Source organism: Lytechinus variegatus, chromosome 2 (genome assembly GCF_018143015.1).
Source record: "Lytechinus variegatus isolate NC3 chromosome 2, Lvar_3.0, whole genome shotgun sequence".
In the NCBI taxonomy this organism is placed as follows: domain Eukaryota; kingdom Metazoa; phylum Echinodermata; class Echinoidea; order Temnopleuroida; family Toxopneustidae; genus Lytechinus; species Lytechinus variegatus.
The window spans coordinates 73,163,832-73,190,956 of NC_054741.1; the positions used below are offsets into that span (position 1 = coordinate 73,163,832).

At 35.1% G+C, this 27,125-nt stretch overlaps 1 protein-coding gene across 3 annotated transcripts in view; it reads right to left on the bottom strand.

Annotated features, from left to right (window-relative positions):
• The window catches only part of LOC121408958 (cytospin-A-like), a 42,860-nt gene that overhangs the window by 13,121 nt on the left and 2,614 nt on the right, over positions 1–27,125 (bottom strand). Inside the window, exons 2-3 of one of the 3 annotated variants that reach the window (XM_041600701.1) lie at positions 19,817–19,863; positions 12,590–12,827 (exon numbers count right to left, since the gene is read on the bottom strand). The gene's annotated coding sequence lies outside the window, so the exon portion shown is untranslated. Of the gene's footprint in view, positions 1–6,537; positions 6,801–12,589; positions 12,828–19,816; positions 19,864–27,125 lie in introns of those variants that run through there. The other 2 variants (XM_041600699.1, XM_041600700.1) reach the window with 2 other exon arrangements.

Genomic DNA, 27,125 nt, shown 5'->3' on the forward strand with positions numbered 1-27,125 from the left:
ATCAAAGCCAAAATAGAATAAGTCAATATTGAACAAATGTGGAGGGAGAATTTACTCTTCAAAGTGAATACACAGGGTATAAAAATATGCATGCATGCATGTAAGGAAAATTGAATATTAAAGTGATAAGTAACCAGCATTATTGCCATTGGGACCAAGAAGCCTTTGATATTTCAAAAGGATGACTTCACTGCATTGTTTTTAGTCAAATTATTTAATACAACTTTATGAATATACCCAAATAATTGGAAGCATTAATATAGAAGATCTAATTATTACTTCTTTTTTCATATATAAATCAGATCAAGGGACCATTTCATGAAAGTTAAAACTGAAAAGTTTTCATATCAGATGGCTACCGTTGTAACCATCAGACACGCGTGCCTCTCAAAACCAAATGTTAATGAAACACCTCCTAGGTGCCCAGGTGGGTATTTCAGAAATCTGTTCATAATAAAGTTACAAGTGGCTTTATGAATGACTGGTGATCCTTTCTCACGATAAATGATATACTGCAAAATTTCAAATTCTCATTTGTGCTGATTTAATCTCCTAAGAAAGGATCACCAGTCATTCTCTAAGTCACTTTTGACTTACAAAAAGCTTTATGAAACACCCACCAGAAATCATAATTAATTATGCTTAGTCTCTATATACTCCCAGGGGTGAGGTGAATGATTTCATTATCATTGTTATCAAAACTAAAGAGAACAACAAGCTGTTATTAACACAGACTCCCTGAATAATTGAGTACTTTTAACGTGGTTTCACTTTCATCTTGAGAATTCAGTACTTTCCAAACACTCTCAATGAATATATGTATGTGGGACACAATGCCCAGTGGTTATCGCATCACAGGATTATAAAGTATTTTTGCATATTATTTCAATCTGTTTTCCAGGAGCTGCAGATCTTGTCCACAATAGTCAATAGTTATTTTGAAACAGTAGAACACTGATTTCCCAATTTTAGATTCATACCACAATGAATCTACTTTATTACTCAGCATATAAAGCAACATATTACATGTATTCTCAAATCTTATAAATTTAATCAATGGCTTTACATGACTCTTTTTTCTAATGAGATAGTATTATGATAGCTAATGTCATCGATTTAACGCTTGTCGCATTCAATCACTGCCATAACATTTTGATGGGCTTGAGTCCCTGGATTCACCTGTTAACTACACACAGACACTCATATCCTGAGGATCAGGCCAAAGAAGAAAAGGTTAACTAATTCCCCAGGAGATGTCTTAATTTAGACAGTCTCTCTAATATGCCCATCTCCATTAGCCTGAGTTTTCAAATCATCTAATTATTTCCATCCCAGTAAATACATGTATTACAAAAACTGTTTGTAATGAAGAATATTTCAGACCATTTCACAGTTTTCATCCTGATTTATGATATCGTATTTACAAGAATTCACATTATGCAGCTACAATATAAAATCTAAAACCAGGCGCAAACTACACAACCCAAAATGCTGTAAAAATGTTGTAAAGAATCACATTTTGCATTAAATGTGAAAGTCCAAAGCAGGACAAGTGGAATGCCTCTGGCCGTCTCACCTGCATCACGCGGTTCAATATAGCAGCAGTGCTGACTTTGAATACTACTCTAACTCGCACAAGATGTTCAGTGATACGTGATTACTCTTATGTCCACTTTTTATGAACTAGACCAATAAACTTACAGAGATATGATGGTTATTCAACAAAAAACCCCAACATGGCCAAAGTTCATTGACCTTACATGACCTTTGACCTTGATCATGTGACCTGAAACTCGAACAGGATGTTCAGTGATACTTGATTACTCTTATGTACAAGTTTCATGAATCAGATCCATAAACTTTCAAAGTTAGGATGGTAATTCAACAGATACACCCAATTCGGCCAAAGTTCATTGACCTTTGACCTTGGTATGTGACCTGAAACGCGCACAGGATGTTCAGTGATACTTAATTACTCTAATGTCCAAGTTTAATGAACTAGACCAATAAACTTTCAAAGTTATGATGGTAATTCAACAGATACCCCCGATTCGGCCAAAGTTCATTGACCCTAAATGACCTTTGACCCTAATCATGAGAACTGAAACTTGCACAAAATGTTCAGTAATGCTTGATTACTATTATGTCCAAGTTTCATGAATCAGATCCATAAACTTTCAAAGTTATGATGGGAATTCAACAGATATCCCCAATTCGGCCAAAGTTCATTGACCCTAAATGACCTTTGACCTTGGTCATGTGACGTGAAACTCATGCAGGATGTTCAGTGATACTTGATTAACCTTATGTCCAAGTTTCATGAACTAGGTCCATATATTTTCTAAGTTATGATGACATTTCAAAAACTTAACCTCAGGTTAAGATTTTGATGTTGATCCCTCCAACATGGTCTAAGTTCATTGACCCTAAATGACCTTTGACCTTGGTCATGTGACATGAAACTCTAATAGGATGTTCAGTAATACTTGATTAACCTTATGGCCAAGTTTTATTAACTAGGTCCATATACTTTCTAAGTTATGACGTCATTTCAAAAACTTAACCTCAGGTTAAGATTTGATGTTGACGCCGCCGCCGCCGCCATCGGAAAAGCGGCGCCTATAGTCTCACTTTGCTTCGCAGGTGAGACAAAAATTATTATTTGAAGTTTGGCATTGTTCTAGAAATACTAAAATCAGTCTGCTTTGCTGCAAGCCTTGTGGTTGATTAAAGTTGATATTGGCTTCAATTCCCAGTCGATAACGTCACTATAATTGGAATTTAATTTGTTTTCATTTTCACAAGAAAGCTAAAATCAGGCTGGAATTTTTATTTGAGTGGTCATATCACTATTACAAACTTTGATTGTTACGATATTAGGCCTATAGGTTGGAGTATTCACTTCCACGGCTATTACAATTTCTATGAAAAAGTGGACTGCAAGAGATCTGGTAGTGTGCAGCGAGATTCAGAAATCAATTTAAATAATAGTAAGAAACTCCTATTGCTTTATACATAATAAGGCAAGTAATCTTCTGATATACGCATTCATACACAGATATTCTTCAAGAACTTCAAGACAATTCTGGGTCAACTTCTTTATAAAAACAAAATAGTGCAATATTTGGTGCACTATCCAGCTTCAAGTGAAAACACACTCAGTGTTTGGAACCAGGATAATTCATTCATCATAATGTACCATCCTCTGCTATTCAAACATACAGCCCAAAATGCATATGCTCCAGGTCATGTTCTGGAGATTCTCCAAACTTGGGATGATGGCAATAGGGAAGGTTTCTTGAATCTTAAGGAGGGTGAATAGGGCTACATACAGTCGGCAAATATAATCTCAACTCTAAGTGATCTCAAGCTGATGGAGAACAATTTCACGCAAACAGGCAGACAGACAAGCAACTCGAGACAAAGGTACACTATGGATAAACAAAGAGAGGGAGGCAGAGATGACGAGAAGATAGTGGCAAAATGAACAGGAGTTGCAAGCATTTGAGATAGAAAACCTTATCATGGGGGATGCTTGCTATACATGTAAATCTGCAGTTAAAGGGGAAGTTCACCCTGACAAAAAAAGTTCATTGTAAAAATAACTGAAAAAATGAAGGTTTAAGGAAAATCAATAACATAAAAAAGTTACTAGAAGTTTAATTTTTTTTTATTTGTGACATCAGATATGAGCAGCTTTCCCACATATTGTATGGTAAAAATCAATGATATGTCCTTTTCTCAAAAAAATGTAAATGGCTTAAAAGAAAAATTATGTCACACACACTCCTGGAAAGAAATAAAACAATGAGACATCAGGAACCATTAGAAATTTGAAATTCATGCATTTTTTATTACATAACATATGAGGCTGCTCGTACATGTATGTACATGTATATGACATCACAAATCAAAAGCTTTAAATTCTAGAAACTTTCTAAATGTTTGATGGATTTTCCTCAAACCTTCCCAATGATTTTATGATTTTTTCTGCTATTTTACAGCAAACTGTTCGTCAGGGTGAGGAGGGAAAGAAAACCAAAGAGGGTGAAATACATGAATATCAGGGGAGTGTAAAATGGTCAGTTATTTTCCATCACAACCAATATAAGCTCCTGAAATCCTTGCATGATTGGTTCAGAAAATATAGTCAGTGAAAAATCACAGATGATGCTTTATGAAAACAGTGCCTGGGTGAAACGATAGGCTACCAAGGAACAACATATACCTAACATGCCAACAATACTTCCCTAGAATTTTCATTCAATGATTGCAGGCTTATAAACATACCACAAACATTAAAAACCTTTTTTTTGTCATGTAGAACCATCACATGATGATGTACCATCATTAGCTACACGTACATGAAGCTTGCCTAGCCATTAATATTGCATTGCTTGAGAGATTAAAGAACATTAGCATATATGCAATGTATATATCAGAAGCAAAAGTGAAAGTGAATTATGTTGTACAAGGTATGGTATGCTGCGTACATGTATGCACAATCTAATTTCTCAGCTGAGCCGGGTAATGTTTGCTTGTTTGCTATATCGTGTCATGTGTTACAAGCTAATCAATATGAATATCAGCAATGTTTACCACTCTGAATCACCAAAAGAGATTGCATCCGGTGATAAGAAATCACTAAATGTTTCACATTACAAACTTCTTGGTGAAGATTATTTCCCCTATTTATGTAGGCCTACAATGTAATGAGTCAATCCATATTTTGTCATTCAACCTACATGTGTTGGCATGAATGCAAAATGATGCAGTTCTTGCAATGTGCATTTGAACTCTGTTTAATACATCCAATATCAACTCCATGACAATGGGGGGTGGTTAAACACATTCATCAACTATTCCTTGAACCTGTAATGATGCACAGTGTACATGCACTTTTTCACCAATGTGTAATTATTTCATTGATAAAAGTTATGCATAGAAATGAATGCATATTTCTACACTGTCTCTAAACGTACCACATGTACCTTTATTTCTGCATACTGGATGGATAGATAGATCAAACTTAATGCAGATTCAACAAAATTCTGGGGATAACAATCGATAAAACCTCTTTCAGGATTAGGGATTGCCATTATATGCAACACTGACAATCTGGCAATTGTTCTTTCTATTGTATTCATGGCCTTCTCTAATCTGACCTATAAAAGATTTTAACTCTATACAATTTCAAAGAGATACAACACATCTAGCTCAAATCTTGCCAAAAATGGAAAAGAGGATTATCAGGCTTGATTTCGACTAAAATGGGAAGACATGCTGGAATACATAGAGGATTTCGAGGGTACGATACAGACCATGTATTCAATACACTTTCCTTTTTCATGCACATGTATAGATTGTGAAATTATTATTCTTACATTGTACTTGTCCATGGTTCTTGTGTAGTATTTAAATAAATTGCTATAAAATCTAATTTTCACATTGTAAAAGAGAACTGTTGCTTGGCTAGCGCCATGAGTGTCTACTGATTGTGTGTGTGCTCTACAAATATACACTATTATTATTATTATAAAGAAATATGAATATATCTACATGTATAAAGAATGTTTGAAAAGGAGGTCAAAGCCAGGAGGGGGTGCACTCAAGTTATATTTGATGGAGGTATGCTTCACAAAACCTAAAATGGGAGGTCTCTTAAACAGATTTCAAGGTTTAATATACTGGGTTTAACAACAATACACAAAGTTAAAGCTTTCAAAGACTCCTTTTTTGAATGAAATATAATATATAAATGAAGGAAAACTGCATGTACCTAGAAATGTTAAGAATTCTGATGTTGGACTAGTGAAAAAGCCCACTCATGATCTATATGTAATTTGGTTGTTATGCCAAACATGGTGAGTTCCACCTCAAGTACCACTACATGTAGGCTTCTGTTTTGCTAACCAAGGGTTCATATCATTCAGATTCACATAATTAGCACCAATTATTCAATATTGATCTCTAGTCTATGGGTCTGTGTTTGATGATTCAGAGTTCTGATGCGACATGGAGGAATCACCCCTCCTACGTATGTACATCACAATTCAATGTAGGCCTATATATGTGCCTGAAAAAAATCCTGTATAATATTAAAAGCATAACAAAGTCTTGAACGAAATTCATTATACTGTACACACTTGCTGGCCCTGAAACATAATACATGTAGATCAACATGAACGGAGAGAGGGGGGGGGGGTGGCTGGGATAAGACAAAACAAAAATGTTTGATAAATGAAAGGAAAATACAAAAGTGCCAAGTGCTTTATATATATGGCCTATAATAGATTCAGAGTTTTATACTTAAATTTGAGAATCTCTTACACAAAATGATATGTGAGTACATAAATGTATTAAATGGGTCATAACAATTATTCCTGGATTATAAATTGATTTACACAAATGTAGGCATAAATTTAGATGTCCTCACCTACCGGTAATACACAATGCCAAATAGCTGATATTATAAAACTCAAAACCCACACATTAAAACAATTTATATTTATCAGAATACATGATCAGAATACTCACTACAATGGCAAACTAAACCAGTATGTACTAAAGCATAGTATCTCCAAGGTTGAAGTGCAAGTGCAATGCAAGTGGCTTAACAGCTAAGTGCTGTTCACCTAATCCATTTACAGAGCTGGAGCTAGACCTCCCTATGGCACGAGTAAAGGAACCTAGCAATAAGAGGAATTACTCTGCAGCTCACAGTTGGAAGGAATTAAAACCATGGCTGCTTTTCAAGTCATTGACAATGTGTTTTGAGGAAAATTCACTTGCAAGCGGTTATGTGTCAGGCCATGGAGGTCTACGATCATAATGCAGCCAATAGAGGCAAGTTGGGTATCGCAATGGGCTGAAATCTGCCTGTCTGTTAAACCCACCAGTATTAGCTCTAATTGTCAAGATAACAATGCTGGCAATCAAAGACAACCAAACATGTTCATACGAACAATTAGGTATTGAGAAGTCAACATTCTGGACTTCTGGTTGCCCCAAGGTAGGTTAGTTGCATCACTTCCCAAAAAGCTCATTCCCAGAAAATCACATACAGTTCTCTTGAATTAAATAAATAGTAATGAAAAGAAAAATTGTGACCTTTTCTTGAAATAGTATACAACTGTTTTTTCACTCTCAACCCTATTCAATGACTTTGGCTCATTGGCTAAATAGTATAGAGTGTTTGGAATGCTATAGGTGGAAAAAAAATGGAGCTGGTAGACCAACTCAAGAAACAAACACAATGTTGAGAGCAGCATATCCTATTAGGAAACATACTTTCCCTAACTATGAAAAATACACCAAAACTTAATAAATTCTCTCTCAGTCTTGAGCAAAGTCTATATAGCGTTAGTCATCCATGGGACTCCCTAGTGTCAAACCTGATTATTTTCATATCACTCAGGAAAAATTGTGACCCATTACTGACCCATCAATATCAGAGTTTGCAATGCAAGTTAGCACACCTGCACCAAGTTGCCAAAGCACAGAGAACTCTGTTCTTTTTTTCCAACAGAGGTGACATACATGTATACCTCACTGGGGCAACTATAAAAGATGTAATTTTTTTATTTTTTTACATACATGTACATGTATATGTGCTGGGAGGAAGAAAAGAGAGAAGGGCTAGAAACAAAAAAAGTTAGCTATTGGCACTGAAATGCCCCAAATACCAGTTAATATGAGTAGGGCCTCACGTTAACAGACTACAAAAATTTTATTTAACCCCAGTCAGAAAAAAACCCAGGGCATTATTCACAATTAGTTGCACTTTCACTCACATCAATATGATAAATCTCTATGGTCAGCATATGACTTGCCGCGCTGGTACGATATGCATAATGTACATGTCTAAAGCGTGTGCTAATGTATACTGCACTTTACTCTTGCCCAATGTACTACATTCCAGAGCATTGCACATTCATCAATCTTACTTTCCCAGAGTATTCTAGAGATCCCCATTTTAAGATCGAGGTTTACTTCCAGGCCCCCCCCCCTTCCGATTTTCTACTTCACCCTGGAATACAGTGTAAAGTCACCATAAAGCAGGGTGCTACATAACTTTTTAAAAGCACTTGCCCAGTCCAGCAAGTTAATTTTAAATATTTGAAATATACTTGCCCGAAAAAATCCTTGAAAAATAGTTTTAACTCTTCAATAAAAAGTTTTGCAGTATTATAAACCGTTGACCTTTTCTCTCTTTTGACATGAACTGATCTACCTTGTTATTGCATTTCTTTTTCCAAAGTGATTTTATCTTGCCTGCCATGACCCAACTTTGGATCAATATCATATCGACCCGAATTTTTGGTCATTCTACTGTGAGAATTTCACTTGCCCAATTTGGGCAAGTTTACTTCAAAATACTTACACTGTACCTGACTCTAACTTTACTTGCCCCGGGCAATCGGGCAAGTGCTTATGTAGCACCCTGCATAAAGTATCATAGAGTGCCCCCCCCCTACCCCCAGGACTCTAAACCACTCCATAATGAAAAAAAATACCTAAATTGGCATTATGCACATACATGTATAGGAATTTACAAACACTTGCATTTTACTACCAGTTTTAACTTTCAATGACAATGTTCTATACATTGTGTGTACATGATGTACCTATATTTCTATTTTAATTACTGTCAAGGAAACCAAACAAACATATATCAGAGGCCTACCCTACACAAGTAAGCCTTTACTTTTCATTTTAAAACCCCCAACAGACCTACAGCTGTCTAGATTTCAAAACTAATCCTTAGGTTCTCCCATCATCATTTTCCTCATATTTCCACCCTTCCATGCCCGTTGGCTATTTATGGAATCATAATTGACATATTTCGAGTTGATCCCGGGGAAATTTTAGATTCTGACATTCTTTCCTGTCCCAGCAGCTACTGGGTGGAGTACTTTCACTCCCCTCGATTTAAGGGAAGTTTGGAATTAAAGATACCTCATGTAATGTAACACAAGTTAGAGGCTAGCTTACCAGTTCAGTTCATTTCAATAAATTTATTTTCTCAGCACAAAAGAAATATATATATGTACATACAGGAATGATAAATAATATCAGAGAAAATCAAAACTCCAGAAAGCTTATAAAAACTTGTGAGTAGTAGTTCCCAGTACATCAAATTAATTTAAATGTATGATGATAACAATGAACAAAAAAATGCACATACGGAATCAACAAACCAGCAAACATACATGTACAAGGAGGGTGGGGCGGTATGTATGAGATTTCGGCAAGGAGAAAGAATACAAATTGTTTTGCATATTCATTTATACTTATATTCTTTTTAATATAGATTTAAATGACGTAATTGTTGTTGAGTACTTAATTTCATTGGGGAGTTTATTCCAAATGCATGGACCATAACAATTATTTATGGCCCATCATGGTCACATTACCAGATATTGGGAAAAGTACATTCACTCTCATGGATAACATGGGTACTTTAAATCCATTGCGTCAAACTCTGACATCAAAATATAAATATCTAAAATTAAAACTATTCATCATACATTTTGTAACAACAAATGTTCTAAGATGATACAATGTAGGCTTAAATACAATAATATTGGGGGAGCTTTCATTAGCCTACCACACATTTCCCTTTAGATCTGATATTATGCAAACACTTATTAATGCTGTACAAACATATTTTGACCTCAATGTTTGTAATTGCTAGGCAATTTTGTTTTTGTGGAGGCTACTAAAATAGTGTACGGAAGCCAGGGATATTCATCATGTACATGTATGAATGTACATGAGGGTGATGTGACACATATTCTTTGATTCTTTCATTTTCTCATTTATACATTTCTTTCACAATAATTATAAATTTTCCAATTAACAGTTTGTAGTATACTTTGTAAATAATTGTAAAAACCTACTGGCTCTATCATCAAATAAAAGTAGTAGAACTGTCCATTGTTTGGAATAAAATTCTGCCAGAATATTAAGTCAGTTCACACCTACACAATTGCAAAATTACCTATAAAATTGAAACTTGTTTAGGCCTGAAAATACCAAAGAATTATTTTCTGCATTCACAACTGCCTGAATGACATTGCACAAGATGTTTTTGTAGTTATGAACCTGCAATAAAACATTCATTCCAACAGCATATGATGCACATTCTTCTTGCCTCACAAAAATGTTTTTATTTTGCTTACACACTGCAAATGTCCCTGTGAGTGACCTTGGAGAAAAGTTTCTTTGGTGGATATTACAAAAACTTTGCTGCTAAATCTGCAAACTACCACTTTTTTAATTGGGTGGGTATGAGACGCTGCTATACATCATCATAAAAACAAGCAACAATTGGATGCACACAAAATTGCAAATATATTCCAGCTATCTACTTGAATATCTCTACCTGTATGTTTTTCATATCTGTGTTTTCAAAGGAAGTACTTCAACCAAATGGGCTTTCGTCTGTCTCCCACTTATGTGTCTCGCCAGTTTTATAGGAAAGGATAAAAGTCAATGGTAGACTGGACAATGAACTGGTCATTCAATATTCATGTCCAAACACCGAGGAATCAAAAGTAGTATACAACTATACACAAAATTGAGAGTAAGAAATAAAATCTCCAGGTTTTTTATTCACATAACTGAGACTGACAAAAAGAAGAAGAAAAAAGGGATCAGTGGAATGAATGGCAGACAAACCCTGATCAAATTACAATCAATAGGTATTAAAGCTTTAACACTAAGATCGCAACTCTGCAATATAATGAACATTTACATTTAAAAAAGTAAATTTGCAAACACTAGATGTGTAGAGGACATTCTGAGTAAATGCTGAACATGAAAAAAATTTACCTGGCCCTCAAATTAAACTTTCTATTCTAAATAGTATAGATACATAGCCTACATTATTATACTGTGCAATCTACAAACAAGTCTGTAAATGTAGAGTTACATGTACAATATACTTACATACTTTTGTACAATGGATATCATAAATGCATAGAGATCTCCTGTTATAAAGTAGTCAGCTTGATAAAAAGAAATGAGAAACCAATCGGCTATAAACAGTCTGCCATCCGACAGCTCCGTTTCCTTCTGCTGAAAAACAAGTCTGTATGGAACCTCCTGCTTTGTGGCAAATCGTGCAATTTAAAACGTGTGTTTACCTGAGTGAGTTTCCACAAAGATTTATACCTGCCTTTTAAGGCATTCTAACCACAACCAAATTGATCTACTAATATATTGTTCTCACTGTCATTAATTTGTTTGCACAATAACAGATGAATACATATATGTGCAGTGTATATCTACTTTGTATGTGGTGTACAACCCCATTTTTCTATTTTCTTCCCACTATCCATAAAAGAGGAATATGTGAGTAAAACAATGGAAAACCCTTTGGCAGAAGGTACTCAGTCATTGTCTCATCATCATAAATCTTTCTGATTATTTTCAACTTTGACAGAAAACCTGACCTCCAAGAATTGGGTCACAGCTATCAAAAAGATATGTGTCAGGGTGAATGACTTGAGGAGCTTCATCGAGACTGACAAAAGAGGCAACCTCGAATGCATTGTAACAAAGAATGAACTTGATGAAATATGTTTTTGTTCATAAGAATGATTTCACTGCTTCGCATAATATCAATATGGCCAAACTGGGTTGGCATATATGTTCATAGCGGCTAGGCTTTTTTCCTCTTCTCATATGCAGTCAAAATTTATCAATTTTATGTAGGGCCTATAATGTCAAAATAACAAATTAAGATAAAGTCTTTATAATACAAAATATGTCATTGACATTTAAAGCAAAACCAACGAATGAGAGTAATTCAACATATTAAAGGCATACAAACATACAAATATGTAATACAGGCAAAAATCATTTTTCCAATTTTTCGGGGACTACACTACTACCGTGTTTACACAGTGACACAGCTCGGGGGTTCGACACGCGAGCCGTGCTCAACACGGCAATTTTATGCTGTGTAAACGCGATCAGTGTGATCCTCGAGCCGTGTCGAACACGGCTTTTTTGATCCGCCAAAATCGTAGGTTTCAACCCGCGAGCAGAGTCAGACTCGGCAATTTTTTCGTGTGTAAACAGAAAGCCGTGTCGAACTCTCTTGACCAGGTCACTGCGCACGCTTTCACTTTTGGCATTGTTGTTTTTCGCACGGACAAGATTCGATTCCGGCAGTGAATTTCCCGCGTTTAATTTGCGACGTCATAATTTGCCTTTTTATATGTACGTATAATATATGTACGTATAAACGCGATCTCTGATCCCTTCTCCGAGTGTTCAACCCGGCTCGCGGATTCAACACGCGAGCAGAGTCAATGTGTAAACACGGTATACTTTTCACATCTTACTGTTACAACCTGAATCTGCAATTTGAATTAACAGTTTGCCTTTAACATTGCAGTGAATGGAGATTGTCTAGGGCTCCTATATCAGTTTTCAGGGCTCATTTGCGCAATTTCAGGGGGGGAAGATTACTGCAAAACCCCATGTATCTTTTCCCTGATTTACATACAAATTCATTGTGCCTGGAGTAGAGCCATCAACTATGACACAAAATCTTAATATAAGATCTCTGACTTACTTTAAATAGCTTCCTCTACAGCAGTCCCCCCTCCCAAGGTTTATTGGGGAATTTTTTGAAGAACTGGGTTCCAAGCTGAAGGTTAGTTTTTTGGCTGGAGTTCAAAAGGAAGGGTAATCCTTAGGACCAGTCTGATTTCATTTGAGACTGGGGTGACAAATCATAAATCATCAGCAATATCTTCACCATTTGATGTGCTCCAGATGCCTAAACGGTGCAGAGGAACTGGCTTTTGTGCCTACCATCAGAACACAATATAGAAGAATGTTATGACTTTTTTTTACAGTTCTTGGCACAAGAAATTACCAAATTTGGGCCGTTTTGTATGGTTTGCCATACACTGTATCTTTTACACTATTAGACCCTGTACATCTACATGTAATGAAATAGACAAATTAATCTTATTATCAACTGTGACTCTACTTCAAGGGTTGCCATAGATCCTTTACCTTTATTGATATTAATGTTGAGATTGATTGTAAATGTATTTAACATGTTTTATGAGGTGCTGATCTTATTAAAAAATTCAGATTTTTTCCTATCCAATTTGGTGATGTCATAAAGAACTTGGGCATATTAACATCCTCCCGATTACAGAAGTATGTAGCAAGATCTTATTCAGGCCTAAAAATACCAAAGCATGATTTTCTACATTCACAACCAGCAACAATAACCTATAGAGAGAAGATCAAAATCAGAAAAAGAGGAGACTTGTTATCATCGGTCCAGATTATTGATGGCAACATGGTTGTAATGGAAGTATAGTTCTTGTGATTCTCTTCACACTGCAAAAATAAGTGACATTCAAGAATCCCTGCAAATGATCCTGTAATTTTCAAAATTAAATGTATTAACTATACTATATTTAGAGGGGGAAATTGCAAGTAATTTTATCTTATACTGGCAAAATCCATCATCTTTTTAATGAGGTGAGTATGAAAAGAGTTTTTAAGTGTTAGTTCACGATAAATTCTGTTTTAGAGAACGAGACCACCTCAGCCCATTGTTAAAGGAGAAATATATTGATTATGAATGTGGTCTTATTATATATCAATGGAAAGGTAATGATGTGGGGATCATCAGTGGGTCATTCAAAAATACCGAAAATAATACAAAAAGGTGAAAATCGCCGATTAAAAAACGCTAAAATGCCCCTCCGAAATATGCCTCGCATCAGTCTCTGAATTGACTGGAATTTGATGACGTCACTGTCTGTACGAGAGGCGTGATTGGCTCTCCCACGTGAAGCTCCACTTGCATGCAAAACCTGTTGCGTGGGTACGTTTTCTCCACACTGTCACTGAATACTTCTATCACGAAATGACAGAAAACCCAGAATTTTATCTAGATTTGGATTTTCAAATTGATGATTTTAAAGATGAAGAGAATGATGATGAAGTGAACAACACAGTGAGGTAGTTGGAGGTAAATAATGGGGGAACAATGCCGATGATTATGATGAAAATTCAACTTGCCTGACGATCACAAGTCATGTACATGCCGATTCGCTACCAACTCATGCAGCTGCTGCTACAAGTGGTAGCTATACATACACCGCGCGGGCCAAATTAAATCCATGAAAATGAATAACCACATCCAGAGAGAGTCTATCATAAGAAGGAAAATAATGATATAACTGTACTTACAAACAAGTGAATAATCCGAATTAACCTGAAAGCAAATCAACTCAACGAATAGCAGCAGACGATATGCACCGACGATAAACTTCATGTGGCTGGGATAGATTGTCACTCGTTCTGTTAGATGTAATTTGTAACTCATTAATTTGACAAAATTACGAAACTCGGGGAATTATTTATATATATAAAAATATAGTAACATCTCTTATTATTTTTTGTATTACGATAAAACCTCTTTTGAAGGAAAACGTTGAGATAAACTAAAATTACTTTTAAATCCCCCCCCAACATGCGTAGCTTGTATGTCATTGCAAACAAACCATCGCAAACATGCACGTATTCCTTCCTTGCTGATTGAGAGCTGTGCATAGATCTATTCTCTCAGTCTCAGCCAAGGCGAGCAAACAATACGGCATGTGTTGTTGTGATGGTTTGTTTACGATCACATAATGCTACGCATGATGGGATGATCTTTTACATCTAATTTTAATTTACCTCAACGTTTTCCTTCAAAACAGGTTTTATCGTAATTCAAAAAATGATAAGAGATGTTACTATATTTTTATATAGAATAATAATTCCCCGAGTTTCGTAATTTTGTCAAATTAATGAGATAAAAGTTACATCTAACAGAACGAGTGACAATATCCAGCCACATGAAGTTTATCGTCAGTGCATATGCCATATCGTCTGGTACTATTCGTTGAGTTGATTTGCCTTCAGGTTCGGATTATTCACTTGTTTGTAAGTACAGTTATATCATTTTCCTTCCTATGATAGACTGTCTGGATGTGGTTATTCATGTTCAGCATGAATTCAATTTGGCCCGCGCGGTGTAGCTAGCACTTCCAGCAGCATGAATTGGTAGCGAATCGGTATGTACATGACTTTACTTGTGATTGTGTTGCAAGTTGAATTTTCATCATCATCATCATCGGCGTAATTCCCCCAATTTACCTCCAACTACGGCACTGTGTTGTTTCACTTCATCATCATTCTCTTCATCTCAAAATCATCAATTTGAAAATCCAAATCTAGATAAAATTCTGGGTTTTCTTTCGATCATTTCGGGATCGAAGTATTCAGTGACAATGTGGAGAAAATGTACCCTTGCAACAGGTTTTGCATGCAAGTGGAGCTTCACGTGGGAGAGCCAATCACGCCTCTCGTACAGACAGTGACGTCATAAAAAAATCCCCAATTTCGCGGACGTAATTCTGCGTGTTTGAAGCATTCAGAGAGAGAACTTTAAACTATCAATTAACTGAGTTTCATCCGTCTCCATGATAAATGATGTACACCATCGTGTTCTCCTTATTTTCTCCTTTATTGTGATATATGATTCTCCAGTTTTACGATTTTCAATATATTTCTACTTTAAACAACAGAGAAAGAGAGAAAGTACTTGTTGAAGTGTCAGGTTTCAATGGAATGACATGGTGGCATTGAAGGTAAAATACATAAACAAAGGCAGACTGATATTTGATGTGTGGGGCCTACATATATATGTGATACTGTTGCAGTTTTAACCAAGTGTGTAAACAAATGTCACTTTGACCACTCAAAGTACTTTCTTTCAGTCTGCTAAAATACTAAAAAGGAATATGTTGTGACTCGTGAGTACTACTTATCTTATAACATACTTTGCTGAAATAGAATTTATACTTCATTGATCGTAATAAAGGAGTGCACAACTTGACCCCAAGGGACCCTAATCTTTCAAGATATGTACATTTATATAGTGTTGCAATGTTTATACAATGTTGCTAAGCGCTGCATGTGATATATCAAAATTGGAAAAATTACCACTTTTAAGGTTGAAACTTTTAGAATGAAATCACAATACAACTGATTGTCCATTGTTTTCTTGTCCTTGTAACTTGAAACTTGTCTACAACTTTTTAAAGGCTCATAGTTTTCTTCAGAAGCCTATTTTTTAATTCAAGATTGATGATTACATACTATGACTGCGAATGGGAAAGATAATTAATTGTATAATAACAAGCAATTCATTTTTGGGGGGTTTTTTTTATATGGTGTAGATGTAAGAGCCTTGAAAAGTTTCTTTTCTTGAATAAAAATTCTGACACTCATATAATTTCAAATGTAGGCCAGCAAAAATAAGCAAGCATGAATAGTTTCTAATTCCCTTTTTAGATTACCAACATTGATCTGCATTATAGCTTGAAGCTTTCTTGAAGGGCCAAAATGTTCATAGATGTACCTTTTATCTACTTTACCTTTAGAATTTAAATGACTTCTCATCAATTTTGAACATTTGACATTTGCCAAATGATTGTGATTACCACAATGACCCCCACCCAAAGAAAATTACCAGTACCGATAAGTGACAAGCTTTTCTTGACAAAAAAAACATGAATGCTTTTAATCCGATTTAATTCAATCTGACCTTCAAGAAAACCAAGAAAGCACTCCTTTTTATTCTCTATATTGGGCCAATTTTCTTGTGGAAAATCAAATTAAAGATTCATGGTCTATAAAGATGGAGGTAGAAATATTTGGTATTTTTTCATGACCTGGATGAGTGCTCTACTCAAAATGTTGAAAATAACTGCTAACGTTTCACTACAGTACAACAGAAATAATGTGAAAACTTTGGCTGATGTATTTTAAACAAGTCTAGTAAAAATGCTGTGAGTTTTAGAATAGCCTAAAATGTAGCAGCTGTTTAAAGTAAAAATAAGCATTGACTTGGGAGTTGGGAAGGATGTAGGAGCATTTTGTAGAATAGTATCATGACCTATTTAGGATAATTTAATCTGACACGTTACAAATTTCAGGGTTGGCACAGGAGTGCAATGCTGTCACAGAGTGACATGAATCATTAGCTACTCATTAGACCATGTACAATTATGAAGAGGTAACATACCCTAAAACACTCATGGCATTTGGCAATGAATGGATGTATGTCAATTAATAAACAATAGAGAATGCTAGATAATTGTAAACATTCATAAACAATTGAATTGTGTCATGTACATACACATACTTAATAGTCATCATGTGACATTCTCCACTTCTATCTACAAAAGCAATGCAGACCAATTATAGTTAAAAGCTTTCAAATGTATGAATGAACAGAATGTAGATGAACTAAAAAAGAGCACTTTATCACATTTTTCTTGTATATGTTTTATTGAGGCTCTATTTATCAAATTTATACAAACATTTAAGTATTGAAGTATACAAAAAAAATGTTGTAATGTGTGTACCCACTGACTGAACTTTGCAGATTGTATGTTCAGATTGCTTGTCAGCTTTCTATTTTTATTTCATGGCCTGAATGATCAAAATGTACATGTATTTATTTTTCATACCCAGACTGAACAAATAAAAACATCCATGTACAAATATGTACATTTATTATATCAGTAAAATAAATATTAGGAAAAGGGAATAGTGCAAACATAAATCCAAAAGTGACACAAGGATCTTATGTTAACTTGGCTAGGGCTTCATCATTCATGCTGTCAATGAATGTTTTTGAATGCAAAAGAAAAAACCTCATCAATACATGTCAGGGATGTATTAGCAAATGGTTGAAAACTATTTCTTGAATTGACATGCTTATAATACACTCAATTCAGCAGGCTCGTTTCAGCATACAATGAAATGCCCATGCATTGTTGCTAATACACCCTGGTATGTGATACATATGTAGGCCTATATTTTTTGCTCATGTACTGATGGAACATGCATTTTATCCATGCTATTGTTAAGCACTGATCTGAAAGAGTAAACTAGTCACAAAATGCAGACCAATGGATCAATTTAAACCCCTGAAAATATTCTTACACCCCATAAGCAAGTCACAAAGTAAACACTGTGTTTAAGTATGCCCCTGGTATAAGTAAGTCCTCTATTGCTGTTCTGCAAACACAAAAAAGAATTCTGATTCCTCTTTGTATTTTAAATCACTACTTTGGTCACATCTGACATATTACACTCTATACCCCTTGTCAACAGCTCCAATGAGCACACCAAAAAAATAAGTTTTTTTCACTTCATAACAGTTTGCTAGGTTCCCCTTTTCTTACTGTTTGTTATTAGGGCAAGCTGACAATTTTCACATGTCACATAGTTTGAGTGTGGAAATGTCAAATTTTACTTTTACACAGAAAGTTGTTTTCATACCAAATTAGCAAGATTAGTATTAATATTGATCTTACAAGCATTAATGAGCCATATAATGGAAAATGGAGAAAAGTAAGATACGATTATTAGAGTATTTCTATACATGTTCATATGTTTTTTTACACAAACCCAAAATACAAGTTTGAAAAAGATTAATTATGACCTGACAGAATAAACTTATGAAAAATGTATAAAATCTTTGAAAAATTTGTCACTTATTACTTTTCTATCTTCAGACACAAATATTGCCAATATTTCACTGTATGTACAGCCTCTTCACTTCTTGTTTTAATTAGCACTTCTATTTTTTCTGCACAGTTTCAGAATAAATCAAATTCCTATCAATTATTTAATTACTGTATATACATGTATACGTGTGTGTACATCTGATTTCAACCAGATTTTTTTAAATTAATAACATAAATGGTCATCTTCGCTGTCACCACTTAAATGCTACAAGTCGATGCTATTTTTAGTAAGTAATTCTGCAATGCCCATGGTTTGTTACATGAATAGGGTTGACTGTTAAGCATTGTTTATTCACTAACAATAAAGGAGTTATTTTTAGTTCACCCCAGCAAGAATACAGAAACCTTGCACAGTCAAGCAGTCTACCCCAATGGCACCTATTCCTCTCAGTTTTCCAACCAAATGAACTACCATGTGTAAATCCGGTAATGGCATCCATGTAGCTTCCTCCCAACTCCCATTTTCTCCAAAGACATTGCCTATGGTGGACTTTGATGTAAATAATTTTCTCTTTTTATCAACACCCCCCCCCTTTCCTCGTACAAAATGACTTATTACCCCGGGGGGGGCCACTTCCATTCACGAGTGGATACCATGCGCGACCATGGGGTCTCGAAAATTACCCTAAACACGTAATTTCCATATTCTGAAAATGCACCCCTTAACAAGTATTGGCGAGTGAAACCCTACCCTTAACAAGTATTGGAAACTAAACGATACTCTTGGCAAATATTCCCTGAAATGAACCCCTAAACAAGTACAAGAATGTTTTATTGTTACGGGTCCTTCGGTCGTCGGCTTTACCTTATTTGGTTTAGTACTACCCCAGCTTCTACACCTCGCGCAAATCGGACTCTAAACACGAAGTGTTGGGGCAAAAAGGACATTCTTTATAAAACATTTTAATTTTGTTTTATCATCCCTGCAAATTCGACCCTAAACACATAATTTTTTTAGCGAAATAGATACCCTTTTTTCATTATTTTTGTGTTTTTGACACCCTTATCACGTTACGTGCGTAACGTGCCCTTTCGTGAAAAAGACATCCTTTTTACGTGTTTTTTTTGGTCGCGCATGGTATCCACTCGTCAATGTAAGTGGCCCCCCGGGCTTATTACATCAATCTAAACCTACATGCAGTAGGCCTATACATTCACAATTGAGAAACAAAACTTAAACCTACCTGATCTGTAGTCGGAGTTAAAAATACACTGGAATATACAGGTCAATCTGCAGGGGGAGAGGTAGAAAAAGAAGTGGAAAAAATTCAATTTCTGATGTAAAGAAATAATCTTAAAAATACTTTTACATTTGACTTAGAATTATTGCAGGAAACTTGTATGGCAAGCTCTGTTCCAAAAGGTAAGGCCTACTACACTGTACATTCACTTTTAATGACAAGTGGAATGCCTCTGGCCGTCTCACCTGCATCACGCAATTCAATATAGCAGCAGTGCTGACTTTGAAAACTACTCTAACTCGCACAAGATGTTCAGTGATACCAAGGAGCTTCTCCTCGGTGATACATGGTTATGTCCACTTTTTATGAACTAGACCAATAAACTTACAGAGATATGATGGTTATTCAACAAAAAACCCCAACATGGCCAAAGTTCATTGATCTTACATGACGTTTGACCTTGATCATGTGACCTGAAACTCGCACAGGATATTCAGTGATACATGATTACTCTTATGTCCAAGTTTCATGAATCAGATCCATAAACTTTCAAAGTTATGATGGTAATTCAACAGATACACCTAATTCGGCCAAAGTTTATTGACCTTTGACCTTGGTCATGTGACCTGAAATGCGCACAGGATGTTCAGTGATACTTGATTACTCTAATGTCCAAGTTTAACAAACTAGACCAATAAACTTTCAAAGTTATGATGGTAATTCAACAGATACCCCCAATTTGGCCACAGTTCATTGACCCTGAATGACCTTTGACCTTAATCATGAGACCTGAAACTTGCAAAAATGTTCAGGGATGCTTGATAATTATTATGTCTAAGTTTCATGAATTAGATCAATAAACTTTCAAAGTTATGATGGGAATTCAACAGATACCCCCAATTCGGCCAAAGTTCATTGACCCTAAAATTCTAAATGACCTTTGACCTTAATCATGTGACATAAAACTCATGCAGGATGTTCAGTGATACTTGATTAACCTTATGTCCAAGTTTCATGAACTAGGTCCATATATTTTCTAAGCTATAATGACATTTAAAAAACTTAACCTCAGGTTAAGATTTTGAGGTTGATTCCTCCAACATGGTCTAAGTTCATTGATCCTAAATGACCTTTGACCTTGGTCATGTGACATGAAACTCTAATAGGATGTTCAGTAATACTTGATTAACCTTATGGCCAAGTTTCATGAACTAGGTCCATATACTATATAAGTTATGATGTCATTTCAAAAACTTAACCTTAGGTTAAGATTTGATGTTGACGCCGCCGCCGTCGGAAAAGCGGCGCCTATTGTCTCACTCTGCTATGCAGGTGAGACAAAAACTGAGGTATTGGTATAATAAAATGGTAACACATATTAATTCATGGAAGAAATTAGGATGTAGGCACAGATCTTTGTTTTTGCATAGTACATAATGCCGAGTCTGAAGTAGTGAGACTGCAGTTTACATGTACTGGGGCTTCTACCAGCCCCAGACATGATTTGTTAAAGTGTCAAATTGAGTCTGTGCATACATGTATTTAAATAATAGGCCTATTAACATTAATTTGAAAGCAATAAGTGGAATATGTAGTAGGCCTACAATGCAAGCATCCCTACAGACACATGTATAATGACCTCACATTTCTATACATGTCTGTTAAAAATATGAGGGGAACTGAGTTTCAATATTTTTTCTGACAAGTACCAAAAATACATCTATGGACATTGTACAAGTAGAACCTTTCGGAACCAAACTCTTCATATTGTGAAATCAATATACTTGAAAAAGGTATATGAACACTGAACATTTTCCATAGAAATACATAATACAGTCCAGTGCAACAACCATTTAATTCAAAGTTAATAGAGCACCTCGTCACATCGTCATCAGGAAAAAAAATACCCATACAACGCTCCCGGTCATTTGTTGGCATGAGTTTCACATTTGGACTTTGCATATCATGACCATATCATGACTTGTCAGCTGCCTGATTAAGAATAAGTCAAGGGGCCTACATCCTTGAGCTGACTAATGCCACACAAATCCTAGGCAGTCTTGACTGACTTGCATGTCATCAATGACAAGGTCCATCCATGATGTAACAGGACACAGATCTAGCAGCAGGATCTCAGGACCCTGGGAGACATGCTTCTGTCTTGAGGATCCTCGGACAGTGAGTGACAAAATCCAGAATGCAGAGATATGAACCTCCTACCAGTACATGTACATAAATTAGGTTAAACAATGAACAGAATACTTGATAATGAATTTATTTACATGTACATGTAGGCCTAGACATGAAACTCATAATATTTGTTCATTGGTATGTTCATATTCCACAATCATCAAAGTACATTTCGTAGTCATGTCTACAATGAAAAAAATGCATAACATATGCAGGATTGAAACGTAGCAATCAAATGAAAAAAGTGGAGGGGCCTACTAAAAAGCAGAGCTTGTAAAATGTAGACCCCCTATCAAAACACAAATAGAGTAAAATAATCAGCAAAATTCTATAAAATTATATAGATATAAACACTGTAACACAAATGTATTTACACTATATACAGAATTAAATATAGCCTATATGTGCATGTACATGTAACTCTCATTTTGACGGCAATGCAAAATAGCCATGTGTCTGTTTTCCACCGGCCGACCTAAGACATAGGCCTACATGTAGTAGACCTGCCGGTATGTAACATAGAAGTGACAGTTGAACTCGGAATGAAACATTAAAACCACAATTGAACTGGATTTATACAGTGTATAGGCTTTCAATAGGAAGAACATCAACCGCATAAAGATTGTGAAGGAAATATCTAATTACTTTCTGTGGAAAATGTCTGTTGATGTAAACAATATCAAATTTATACAAAAAATCTCCTGTCCAAAGTGTCAGGTAATGGCCAGTACTGTACATGTATATACCTGGAATTTCGGAAGTGAACTCTCCTCTCCTATTCATAGCATGTAACCATGACAAGTTTTGGTAAACATAGTATCAATGTCCATGGGCTACAAGCACTTCCTTTACTGAAGATGGTGTACTTGCACAAGTTGAAGATTGATAGTCTATGGGGATCCTTTCAAATGAAATTCAAGTATTAAGTGGGACACTCATTTGCCAATCCTTCATACATTTCCAAACAAAATGATATAACAACAGCATTTTTTATCACAACTATCGATCTTTTGTACGCTCTGTGTGGCAATGTCAACTTTGGCACTTTTTTTCAGGTGGATCTTAGGGCTACAATTGTTTGAGACAACCTGACCAAAGAAACATCAATACAGCATTCCTGCAAAGCACTGAAATCACTGGTGCTGGTGGATGAACAGCATGAGTCACACAGGCAAATGATGTGACCTTGATGTGCAAAAATCAATGCAGCGGACAATTTGCTTTGACTTTTAAGAATGGAAAGAAAAGAAGTAAAAACAGGTATTTGAAAAGGATTTGTTGAAGTAAATCAACCGATATTGAATTGTCAAAACGTTAAAAGGAACTGTGGAAATCACAAAGACAATTTACAATGCATGTTTTAAAACCTTTTCTCTCTGCTTTCCTCTCCTTATACAACGCTCGACATTAGCGGTGGCCCGGTGGCCCAGGGCCACCAAAAATTCATCTCGGGCAACCATTATTGAAAAAATGTTAAGTTTTGGTGGCCCGAATCGGGCAACCAATAATTTTCAAAGTAGCGCAATTTTTCTCCCGATTTTGCATGTATTTATCAACTTTCTACAGTTCAAATTGCAAGCCAATTCGTCATGCGCCTTTTTTGTTAATCTACACACAAATACACACACACAAAGATTGCATAGTCATGACAGTATGTAGGCCTACCGCTAGCATACAGTAACTATTATTCAGACGGCCACGCCAGCTGTCTGGCTGAGCTTTGCGTGCATGAAACCACTGCAGCTAGCTAGCTAGCTGTGCGCGAGCAGACTATTCAATTCAAACTCAGGGAGCTGCGATACGAAATGTTACTGCTAAGAAATCTTCCCCAGAACTCTGAAAATCTACGTCAAAGTCACATTTTACACCAATGAAATGCCCTTCTACAGTCCGTATTACTGAAACCTGATTATCTGCAAGCATTAAAAGGAGGAATTATGACCTCTCTTTTGACTCAAAAAGACCGATTTCCAAATGCATTAATACTAACATAAAACACATAGGTGAGTACATCACAGTCCCGTATGTGCATTTGTATGTATGTTGATATTTGGTTTATTTCGAAGCTGTGTCTCTTCTAGCCAAAAATAAATAGGCAGCTTCTTTCTTTCTTGTTTACAAATGACTTCTTAAACCACTCTTAAGGAAGTAAATACTTTGGGAAGGCATTTCATTGATATGAAATGTGAATTTTTCCATCATTTTGTCAAATATAGGGAAGGAATTTTCTCACTGTTTTTTCCAGATAATTTTTGCCGTTTTCTCATTTTTTTTCTTTCATTTTTTTTTACAGTGATTAAACCATTTATACCCCCTCCCATTGAATATGCCTGATTAAAGAACATGTTTCTACTGAATAATAATCATAATTTTCCCCATTTTTTGATAATTTTGTCTCATTCATTTTTTTCCTGTTCTTTGTTTTTTCTTTCTTCATTTTTTCTTTTGTTTTATTTCACTTATTCATTTTTTTTACAATTTTTGATTTCTTTTTTCAGTTTTTTTTTGTTTATTTCCCCCTTTTACACATTGTTCTAATTCTGCAGCATATTTTTCTGTGATTTTCTCCTGCTATAATATGCTGGAAAAGAGAAAATAAACTGGATTTGGGGCCTGCATAATCTAGGTTTTATGATCAAAAAGGAAGAAAGGAAAAATAATTGTTTTGTAAATCTATCTGAGTTTGCTATATGCACTATTTATTTACTTTACCATTATGAGTGTGTGTCGATACGGAGATTAAAAGTCCACAACCTGGAAACAATACAATTCTTTTATTCTCTTTCAATCATTTCATATTTACAATGATAGAACAATTTATATATTACCACAAAATAAGCAAAGTAAAATAACAGCAAGCACGATTTACATACAAGATGTACAAAGAATAGTGGTACGTGTTACTGACTTCAGAATATTTCAATTTGTTTTATTCATTTTAAATTAATGTTTTTCTTTATATATTTCGGGCCACCAAACTTTACTAATGGGCCACCCAAAAAAAATTATTTGAAGGTTTTGGTGGCCCGAATGGGCCACCACCAAAAAAAGTTAATGTGGAGCCTTGCCTTATAGATTCCTCACCCCTTCAGAGTTAATTCAGTAAGCCCTATGTACATGTAATTCTAGTCATATTTACTGAGATATCTATGGAGCAATGTCAGTATCATATCATCCCTTCATAAAACATGAATTTAATGAAAATAGATACACTAAAGGATTCTAACTTGACTACAGTTTGATACTTCAAAAGTAAAGTCTACAACTTGTTTGTGATTTAAAGTGTAGTAGGTTTCACGGTACACCATGTATCTTTCTTGGGCAAGTGTTGGTCCTGAAAAGGACAACCTAAACTCGATGTTTCGTCGAGTGTGTTCTTGTCGTCCTCAGGAGAATGTGATTTGTTTGAAATTGTGATTGTTCCTGTAGAAACTCGTATCGTGCACAATTTCTTCTGACAGTTCACAATACATTGTAATTCATTTTATCATGTCATAATACATGTATTTTTCAATGAGGATATTTACTGACATACTATAGAATGTCTGCTTCTAAGGCAAATTAACTATAAAGAATACTTTGACACACACCATACATGTTTGTCATCACATTTGATTTCATAGACATTAAATGTGTACCAGATTTTCAAGAAAAATTGGTAAAAACCTGTTTTTTATGCTCACACTCAAAAGAAAATATTCAGAACAAAGGTCTATAGTTGGGTAGGTAACATTGGAATGCCGCACTTTGTGTAGTGTCATAATAAATATCGGAATGCAAACGAAGCATGGTATTTGCTTAAATACCTGCAGTTAAAAGATAATTGTCAAGAAATATTCAAGCTCATAATGGAGAATATCCTGTTCTCACCATACACATGTACAGTGTACTTGTACATGCTTGAGTGCATGAAAATATGTTGTTGACACTGAGATATGATTCAACAGACCACAAGAAAATGAGAGTACACTGTAATTATTAGATCCAGTTTGCAAAATGAAATGTATACTTAGCTTCAGCAAAGATGGTTATTCACATGTATTATTGATGAATACATACATGTAAATGTACTTAGATTGGACTCAGTACACTCTTGGTCAAAATGATTGATTAAATTACATCACCATTGAATATGGATGACAAGACAATCATAAATCAATATATTGCTATCTCCTCATTTATTTCTTTTCAGTTGTCATCAAAAAGACTTCAGAAATTAATGGACAAATAATCTTAAATGATTTGTAAATCTGCAAGTAGAATGATGTCTTGATTCTGTAGTAAACAAACATATAAAGCAGCTCATCTTTCATCAGTGTGGTGACCGAATAAGCTGAAGTCAGTTCAAGGTTTTAGAAATGAGGAGTGTTTTTTTTTTTAATGAATGGCGGGAGGTGACCGTGACCTGTAGAATTAGTTCTTAAGCAGTGTTGTTAGTGATGACAGGACTGACAGATCATAAGATTGAAAAGAATCCTGATAAAAGTTAAGACTTTTAACATTTTATACCAACTGAAAGAAATAGTTAAATATAAACATTAAACATACCAATTAAACCAAAAAGAAAATGCAAAACTAACTAAATTTATTTTGTGTAATCAGGATTTTCAAATAAAAAAGTATAAATGTGCAATCTATTAGATAAAAAAACATTGAAAAATACTTGAGGGCATTTACACTTGCTTAAGACCTGGCACATGTCTTATCGAGATTAAATGGCCCTTTATTTAGTGTGGACCCCACTCAATGTTTTCAATATATATAAAAATTATACATATTGTTTAAACAAATATTCACATTTCTTTTTTTAAAAAAACATAACAAAACCAATGGTATGAATGATATAAAATGAGAAGATTGAGGGATTCTATTTTCATTGTTATTTAAGTCTGGACTAAATATATTTTTCCTAAGACACAACTCTATAAACCCCATCTATTTAAACAAGTAATGCCACTGAAAATAAATTCATGTAATACTAGGTGGACTATGCTCTCCAAAATGGGGTGGAATGGGGTCGCAATAGCACTCAAAATAAAAGGGGAAAATATAAATTATGCACTTACCTTGATTATTTGGATGAAGGTCTATCGTGAGACACAGAATCCTGACATCGAGGCAT